The sequence below is a fragment of the Oncorhynchus keta genome, chromosome 10 (assembly GCF_023373465.1).
Source record: "Oncorhynchus keta strain PuntledgeMale-10-30-2019 chromosome 10, Oket_V2, whole genome shotgun sequence".
NCBI lineage: Eukaryota > Metazoa > Chordata > Actinopteri > Salmoniformes > Salmonidae > Oncorhynchus > Oncorhynchus keta.
Genome location: NC_068430.1, coordinates 10,065,256 through 10,075,146, shown reverse-complemented (window position 1 = coordinate 10,075,146; position 9,891 = coordinate 10,065,256).

Genomic DNA, 9,891 nt, shown 5'->3' with positions numbered 1-9,891 from the left:
TATAGTGTAGGGTGTATGGGTTGATTTCAGGTAGGTATAGTGTGTAACAGTATTGTTGGTGTGTGTGAATGGGTTGATTTCAGGTATTGTTGGTGTATATAGTAGAACATACTGTATAAATGGGTTGATCAGAAATCATGGAAGCAGGTATGAGTTTGTTGGTAAATATAGTGCAGGGTGTATGGGTTGATATAAACAGCTCAACAGGTATTGTTGGTGTATATAGTGCAGGGTGTATGGGTTGATTTCAGGTACAAAAAAAAACCCAGAAACATATCCCCAGTGAATATACTTGTCTTCTTTGGGAATCCTTTGGAGTCACCGAACGTCACATTATAACAGCTGGGCCAAAGCGAAGCAGTGATCTAAACGACAGCTGTGACATACAGCTGTTGAGCACTAAAATAGTAACTAGTGCTGAGGCAGATCAGTTGTTGTCATGTTGTGTTACTGCCTTGCTATGCTGTTGTCTTAGGGCTCTAAGTAGTGTTGCTAAGGGTGTTATGGGTTGATTTCAGGTATTGTTGTGTGTATATGCTGTGGTGTTATGGGCTCTGTAGTGTTGCAGCTGTTGTCTTGGGCTCAAATATAGTGTTGCTAAGCTGGGTGTTGGGCTTGATTTCAGCTGTATGTCTTAGGGCTCTAAGTAGTGTTGAGGCAGATCAGTTGTCATGTTGTGTTGCTGCCTTGCTATGCTGTTGTCTTAGGGCTCTAAGTAGTGTTGCTAAGCTGTGGTCTTAGGGCTCTAAGTAGTGTTGCTAAGCTGTTGTCTTAGGGCTCTAAGTAGTGTTGCTAAGCTGTTGTCTTAGGGCTCTAAGTAGTGTTGAGGCAGATCAGTTGTTGTCATGTTGTGTTGCTGCCTTGCTATGCTGTGGTCTTAGGGCTCTAAGTAGTGTTGCTATGCTGTGGTCTTAGGGCTCTAAATAGTGTTGCTGCCTTGCTATGCTGTTGTCTTAGGGCTCTAAGTAGTGTTGCTATGCTGTGGTCTTAGGGCTCTAAGTAGTGTTGCTATGCTGTGGTCTTAGGGCTCTAAATAGTGTTGCTGCCTTGCTATGCTGTTGTCTTAGGGCTCTAAGTAGTGTTACTATGCTGTGGTCTGAGGGCTCTAAGTAGTGTTGCTATGCTGTGGTCTTAGGGCTCTAAGTAGTGTTGCTATGCTGTGGTCTGAGGGCTCTAAGTAGTGTTGCTATGCTGTGGGCTTAGGGATCTAAGCAGTGTTGCTATGCTGTGGTCTTAGGGCTCTAAATAGTGTTGCTATGCTGTGGTCTTAGGGCTCTAAGTAGTGTTGCTATGCTGTGGGCTTAGGGATCTAAGTAGTGCTGCGGTGTCTCTCTTGTCGTGATGTGTATTTTGTCCTTTAATCACAGCCCTCGTCCCCTGCAGGAGGCCTTTTGACTTCTGGTAGTCAGTCATTGGCCTAGTAAAATGAAAAGGGTAAATAAAAAAATAAAACAAAGAAGATCAAATCAGTTCAAATATAATATGAATGTGTCTTTAAACCAGACTGATCCAGCACGGTGTCTTTAAACCAGACTGATCCAGCACGGAGTCTTTAAACCAGACTGATCCAGCACGGTGTCTTTAAACCAGACTGATCCAGCACGGTGTCTTTAAACCAGACTGATCCAGCACGGAGTCTTTAAACCAGACCGATCCAGCACGGTGTCTTTAAACCAGACCGATCCAGCACGGTGTCTTTAAACCAGACTGATCCAGCACGGAGTCTTTAAACCAGACCGATCCAGCACGGAGTCTTTAAACCAGACCGATCCAGCACGGTGTCTTTAAACCAGACCGATCCAGCACGGAGTCTTTAAACCAGACCGATCCAGCACGGAGTCTTTAAACCAGACCGATCCAGCACGGAGTCTTTAAACCAGACTGATCCAGCACGGAGTCTTTAAACCAGACTGATCCAGCACGGAGTCTTTAAACCAGACTGATCCAGCACGGAGTCTTTAAACCAGACCGATCCAGCACGGTGTCTTTAAACCAGACTGATCCAGTCTATAGATAGGACTGTGAATGACATTTAATTCCAGAAAGCAAATAAAAACATACCCTACATCCACAAGATATGCATGTGAAGTATAAACATGGAAGCATTCATGAAAACACATATTATATTTAAATATACCAGACGGCTGTTCCTATTTCTCCTCCACCGTCTAGTTAAATATACCAGACGGCTGTTCCTATTTCTCCTCCACCGTCTAGTTAAATATACCAGACGGCTGTTCCCATTTCTCCTCCACCGTCTAGTTAAATATACCGGACGGCTGTTCTTATTTCTCCTCCACCGTCTAGTTAAATATACCGGACTGTTGTTCCCATTTCTCCTCCACCGTCTAGTTAAATATACCAGACGGTTGTTGTCATGTTCTCCTCCACCGTCTAGTTAAATATACCATGACGGCTGTTCTTAGGGCTCTCCACCGTCTAGTTAAATATACCAGACGGCTGGTCTATTTCTCCTAGGGCTCTAGTTAAATATACCTGACGGCTGTTCCCTATGCTCCTCCACCGTCTAGTTAAATATACCAGACGGCTGTTACTATTTCTCCTCCACCGCTCTAGTTAAATATACCAGACGGCTGTATTTCTCCTCCACCGGCTAGTTAAATATACCAGACGGCTGTTCCTATTTCTCCTCCACCGTCTAGTTAAATATACCAGACGGCTGTTCCTATGCTCCTCCACCGCCTAGTTAAATATACCAGACGGCTGTTCCTATTCTCCTCCACCGGCTAGTTAAATATACCAGACGGCTGTTCCCTTTCTCCTCCACCGTCTAGTTAAATATACCAGACGGCTGTTCCCATTCTCCTCCACCGTCTAGTTAAATATACCAGACGGCTGTTCCCATTTCTCTTGTCTAGTTAAATATACCAGATGGCTGTTATTTTCCTCCACCGTCCTAGTTAAATATACCAGACGGCTGTTCCATTTCTCCTCCACCGCCTAGTTAAATATACCTGGCTGTTCAGTCCTCCATTGGCCTAGTAAAATGAAGACGGCTGGTCCTAAAAAATATACCAGACGGCTGTTCCTTTCTCCTCCATCTAGTTAAATATACCAGACGGCTGTTCCCATTTCTCCTCCACCGTCTAGTTAAATATACCAGACGGCTGATTTCTCCTCCACCGTCTAGTTAAATATACCAGACGGCTGTTCCATTTCTCCTCCACCGTCTAGTTAAATATACCAGACGGCTGTTCCTATTTCTCCTCCACCGGAGTCTAGTTAAATATACCAGACGGCTGTTCCCATTTCTCCTCCACCGTCTTTAAATATACCAGACGGCTGTTCCCATTTCTCCTCCACCGCCTAGTTAAATATACCGATCCTCCACCGTCTAGTTAAAATACCAGACGGCTGTTCCCATCCAGTTAAATATACCAGACGGTCTTTATTTCTCCTCCACCGTCTTTAAATATACCAGACGGCTGTTCCATTTCTCCTCCACCGTCTAGTTAAATATACCAGACGGCTGATTTCCCTCCACCGTCTAGTTAAATATACCAGACGGCTGTTCCCATTTCTCCTCCACCGTCTAGTTAAATATACCAGACAGCTGTTCCCTATTTCTCCTCCACCGTCTAGTTAAATATACCAGACGGCTGTCTTTTCTCCTCCACCGTCTTTAAATATACCAGACGGCTGTTCCATTTCACTCCACCGTCTTTAAAAACCAGACTGTTCCCATTTCTCCTCCAGTCTAGTTAAATATACCAGACGGCTGTTCCCATTTCTCCTCCACCGTCTAGTTAAATAACCAGACGGCTGTTCCCATTTCTCCTCCAGTCTAGTTAAATATACCAGACGGCTGTTCCCATTTCTCCTCCACCGTCTAGTTAAATATACCAGACGGCTGTTCCTATTTCTCCTCCACCGTCTAGTTAAATATACCAGACGGCTGTTCCATTTCTCCTCCACCGTCTAGTTAAATATACCAGACGGCTGTTCCTATTTCTCCTCCACCGTCTAGTTAAATATACCAGACGGCTGTTCCCATTTCTCCTCCACCGTCTAGTTAAATATACCAGACGGCTGTTCCCATTTCTCCTCCACCGTCTAGTTAAATATACCAGACGGCTGTTCCTATTTCTCCTCCACCGTCTAGTTAAATATACCAGACGGCTGTTCCCATTTCTCCTCCACCGTCTAGTTAAATATACCAGACGGCTGTTCCTATTTCTCCTCCACCGTCTAGTTAAATATACCAGACGGCTGTTCCCATTTCTCCTCCACCGTCTAGTTAAATATACCAGACGGCTGTTCCCATTTCTCCTCCACCGTCTAGTTAAATATACCAGACGGCTGTTCCTATTTCTCCTCCACCGTCTAGTTAAATATACCAGACGGCTGTTCCCATTTCTCCTCCACCGTCTAGTTAAATATACCAGACGGCTGTTCCCATTTCTCCTCCACCGTCTAGTTAAATATACCAGACGGCTGTTCCCATTTCTCCTCCACCGTCTAGTTAAATATACCAGACGGCTGTTCCCTATTTCTCCTCCACCGTCTAGTTAAATATACCAGACGGCTGTTCCCATTTCTCCTCCACCGTCTAGTTAAATATACCAGACGGCTGTTCCTATTTCTCCTCCACCGTCTAGTTAAATATACCAGACGGCTGTTCCCATTTCTCCTCCACCGTCTAGTTAAATATACCAGACGGCTGTTCCCATTTCTCCTCCACCGTCTAGTTAAATATACCAGACGGCTGTTCCCATTTCTCCTCCACCGTCTAGTTAAATATACCAGACGGCTGTTCCCATTTCTCCTCCACCGTCTAGTTAAATATACCAGACGGCTGTTCCCATTTCTCCTCCACCGTCTAGTTAAATATACCAGACGGCTGTTCCTATTTCTCCTCCACCGTCTAGTTAAATATACCAGACGGCTGTTCCTATTTCTCCTCCACCGTCTAGTTAAATATACCAGACGGCTGTTCCCATTTCTCCTCCACCGTCTAGTTAAATATACCAGACGGCTGTTCCTATTTCTCCTCCACCGTCTAGTTAAATATACCAGACGGCTGTTCCTATTTCTCCTCCACCGTCTAGTTAAATATACCAGACGGCTGTTCCCATTTCTCCTCCACCGTCTAGTTAAATATACCAGACGGCTGTTCCTATTTCTCCTCCACCGTCTAGTTAAATATACCAGACGGCTGTTCCCTATTTCTCCTCCACCGTCTAGTTAAATATACCAGACGGCTGTTCCCATTTCTCCTCCACCGTCTAGTTAAATATACCAGACGGCTGTTCCCATTTTCTCCTCCACCGTCTAGTTAAATATACCAGACGGCTGTTCCCATTTCTCCTCCACCGTCTAGTTAAATATACCAGACGGCTGTTCCCATTTTCTCCTCCACCGTCTAGTTAAATATACCAGACGGCTGTTCCTATTTCTCCTCCACCGTCTAGTTAAATATACCGGACGGCTGTTCCCATTTCTCCTCCACCGTCTAGTTAAATATACCAGACGGCTGTTCCCATTTTCTCCTCCACCGTCTAGTTAAATATACCAGACGGCTGTTCCTATTTCTCCTCCACCGTCTAGTTAAATATACCAGACGGCTGTTCCTATTTCTCCTCCACCGTCTAGTTAAATATACCAGACGGCTGTTCCTATTTCTCCTCCACCGTCTAGTTAAATATACCAGACGGCTGTTCCCAGTTTTCTCCTCCACCGTCTAGTTAAATATACCAGACGGCTGTTCCCATTTCTCCTCCACCGTCTAGTTAAATATACCAGACGGCTGTTCCCATTTCTCCTCCACCGTCTAGTTAAATATACCAGACGGCTGTTCCTATTTCTCCTCCACCGTCTAGTTAAATATACCAGACGGCTGTTCCTATTTCTCCTCCACCGTCTAGTTAAATATACCAGACGGCTGTTCCCATTTTCTCCTCCACCGTCTAGTTAAATATACCAGACGGCTGTTCCTATTTCTCCTCCACCGTCTAGTTAAATATACCAGACGGCTGTTCCCATTTCTCCTCCACCGTCTAGTTAAATATACCAGACGGCTGTTCCCATTTCTCCTCCACCGTCTAGTTAAATATACCAGACGGCTGTTCCCATTTCTCCTCCACCGTCTAGTTAAATATACCAGACGGCTGTTCCATTCTCCTCCACCGTCTAGTTAAATATACCAGACGGCTGTTCCCATTTCTCCTCCACCGTCTAGTTAAATATACCAGACGGCTGTTTCCTATTTTCTCCTCCACCGTCTAGTTAAATATACCAGACGGCTGTTTCCATTTCTCCTCCACCGTCTAGTTAAATATACCAGACGGCTGTTTCCATTTTCTCCTCCACCGTCTAGTTAAATATACCAGACGGCTGTTCCATTTCTCCTCCACCGTCTAGTTAAATATACCAGACGGCTGTTCCCATTTCTCCTCCACCGTCTAGTTAAATATACCAGACGGCTGTTCCCATTTTCTCCTCCACCGTCTAGTTAAATATACCAGACGGCTGTTCCCATTTCTCCTCCACCGTCTAGTTAAATATACCAGACGGCTGTTCCCATTTCTCCTCCACCGTCTAGTTAAATATACCAGACGGCTGTTCCCATTTCTCCTCCACCGTCTAGTTAAATATACCAGACGGCTGTTCCCATTTCTCCTCCACCGTCTAGTTAAATATACCAGACGGCTGTTCCCATTTCTCCTCCACCGTCTAGTTAAATATACCAGACGGCTGTTCCTATTTCTCCTCCACCGTCTAGTTAAATATACCGGACGGCTGTTCCTATTTCTCCTCCACCGCCTAGTTAAATATACCAGACGGCTGTTCCCATTTCTCCTCCACCGCCTAGTTAAATATACCAGACGGCTGTTCCTATTTCTCCTCCACCGTCTAGTTAAATATACCAGACGGCTGTTCCTATTTCTCCTCCACCGTCTAGTTAAATATACCAGACGGCTGTTCCCATTTCTCCTCCACCGTCTAGTTAAATATACCAGACGGCTGTTCCTATTTCTCCTCCACCGTCTAGTTAAATATACCAGACGGCTGTTCCCATTCTCCTCCACCGTCTAGTTAAATATACCAGACGGCTGTTCCCATTTCTCCTCCACCGTCTAGTTAAATATACCAGACGGCTGTTTCCATTTCTCCTCCACCGTCTAGTTAAATATACCAGACGGCTGTTCCTATTTCTCCTCCACCGTCTAGTTAAATATACCAGACGGCTGTTCCCATTTCTCCTCCACCGTCTAGTTAAATATACCAGACGGCTGTTCCCATTTCTCCTCCACCGTCTAGTTAAATATACCGGACGGCTGTTCCCATTTCTCCTCCACCGTCTAGTTAAATATACCGGACGGCTGTTCCTATTTCTCCTCCACCGTCTAGTTAAATATACCAGACGGCTGTTCCTATTTCTCCTCCACCGTCTAGTTAAATATACCAGACGGCTGTTCCTATTTCTCCTCCACCGTCTAGTTAAATATACCAGACGGCTGTTCCTATTTCTCCTCCACCGTCTAGTTAAATATACCAGACGGCTGTTCCTATTTCTCCTCCACCGTCTAGTTAAATATACCAGACGGCTGTTTCTATTTCTCCTCCACCGTCTAGTTAAATATACCAGACGGCTGTTTCTATTTTCTCCTCCACCGTCTAGTTAAATATACCAGACGGCTGTTCCTATTTCTCCTCCACCGTCTAGTTAAATATACCAGACGGCTGTTCCCATTTCTCCTCCACCGTCTAGTTAAATATACCAGACGGCTGTTCCCATTCTCCTCCACCGTCTAGTTAAATATACCGGACGGCTGTTCCCATTTCTCCTCCACCGTCTAGTTAAATATACCAGACGGCTGTTCCCATTCTCCTCCACCGTCTAGTTAAATATACCAGACGGCTGTTCCCATTTTCTCCTCCACCGTCTAGTTAAATATACCAGACGGCTGTTCCCATTTCTCCTCCACCGTCTAGTTAAATATACCGGACGGCTGTTCCCATTTCTCCTCCACCGTCTAGTTAAATATACCAGACGGCTGTTCCTATTTCTCCTCCACCGTCTAGTTAAATATACCAGACGGCTGTTCCCATTTCTCCTCCACCGTCTAGTTAAATATACCAGACGGCTGTTCCCATTTCTCCTCCACCGTCTAGTTAAATATACCAGACGGCTGTTTCCATTTCTCCTCCACCGTCTAGTTAAATATACCAGACGGCTGTTTCTATTTCTCCTCCACCGTCTAGTTAAATATACCAGACGGCTGTTCCTATTTCTCCTCCACCGTCTAGTTAAATATACCAGACGGCTGTTCCTATTTCTCCTCCACCGTCTAGTTAAATATACCAGACGGCTGTTCCTATTTCTCCTCCACCGTCTAGTTAAATATACCAGACGGCTGTTCCCATTTCTCCTCCACCGTCTAGTTAAATATACCAGACGGCTGTTCCCATTTCTCCTCCACCGTCTAGTTAAATATACCAGACGGCTGTTCCCATTTCTCCTCCACCGTCTAGTTAAATATACCAGACGGCTGTTCCTATTTCTCCTCCACCGTCTAGTTAAATATACCAGACGGCTGTTCCCATTTCTCCTCCACCGTCTAGTTAAATATACCAGACGGCTGTTTCCATTTCTCCTCCACCGTCTAGTTAAATATACCAGACGGCTGTTTCTATTTCTCCTCCACCGTCTAGTTAAATATACCAGACGGCTGTTTCTATTTCTCCTCCACCGTCTAGTTAAATATACCAGACGGCTGTTTCCATTTCTCCTCCACCGTCTAGTTAAATATACCAGACGGCTGTTTCCATTTCTCCTCCACCGTCTAGTTAAATATACCAGACGGCTGTTTCCATTTCTCCTCCACCGTCTAGTTAAATATACCAGACGGCTGTTCCCATTTCTCCTCCACCGTCTAGTTAAATATACCAGACGGCTGTTCCCATTTCTCCTCCACCGTCTAGTTAAATATACCAGACGGCTGTTCCTATTTCTCCTCCACCGTCTAGTTAAATATACCGGACGGCTGTTCCCATTTCTCCTCCACCGTCTAGTTAAATATACCAGACGGCTGTTCCCATTTCTCCTCCACCGTCTAGTTAAATATACCAGACGGCTGTTCCCATTTTCTCCTCCACCGTCTAGTTAAATATACCAGACGGCTGTTCCCATTCTCCTCCACCGTCTAGTTAAATATACCAGACGGCTGTTCCTATTTCTCCTCCACCGTCTAGTTAAATATACCAGACGGCTGTTCCCATTTCTCCTCCACCGTCTAGTTAAATATACCAGACGGCTGTTCCCATTTCTCCTCCACCGTCTAGTTAAATATACCAGACGGCTGTTCCCATTTCTCCTCCACCGTCTAGTTAAATATACCAGACGGCTGTTCCCATTTCTCCTCCACCGTCTAGTTAAATATACCAGACGGCTGTTCCCATTTCTCCTCCACCGTCTAGTTAAATATACCGGACGGCTGTTCCCATTTCTCCTCCACCGTCTAGTTAAATATACCAGACGGCTGTTCCTATTTCTCCTCCACCGTCTAGTTAAATATACCGGACGGCTGTTCCCATTTCTCCTCCACCGTCTAGTTAAATTGAAAGAGTGCATCCCCGCTTTTATAAACAATACAACAAACACACGCAATCATAGGTCAATCTACGCCCCAAATTCACTGTAATCGTTTCTATGGCAAGTCATTCAGTCCTCATGATAGAATATAATACAGTCCATTCCGGCTCCTCAGACTATATAACACAAAATGCCCAGCAGAGAAGACCAGGCTCAGTAGAGAATACATGGCAGGGGGTCCTGGGTAAAATATTGCCCACTTTACGGGGCACGGTGTGTGTGAGACAGTGATAATGACCTGGTGTGAAGTCTCAGACTGTCCGATGCCCTGTCAG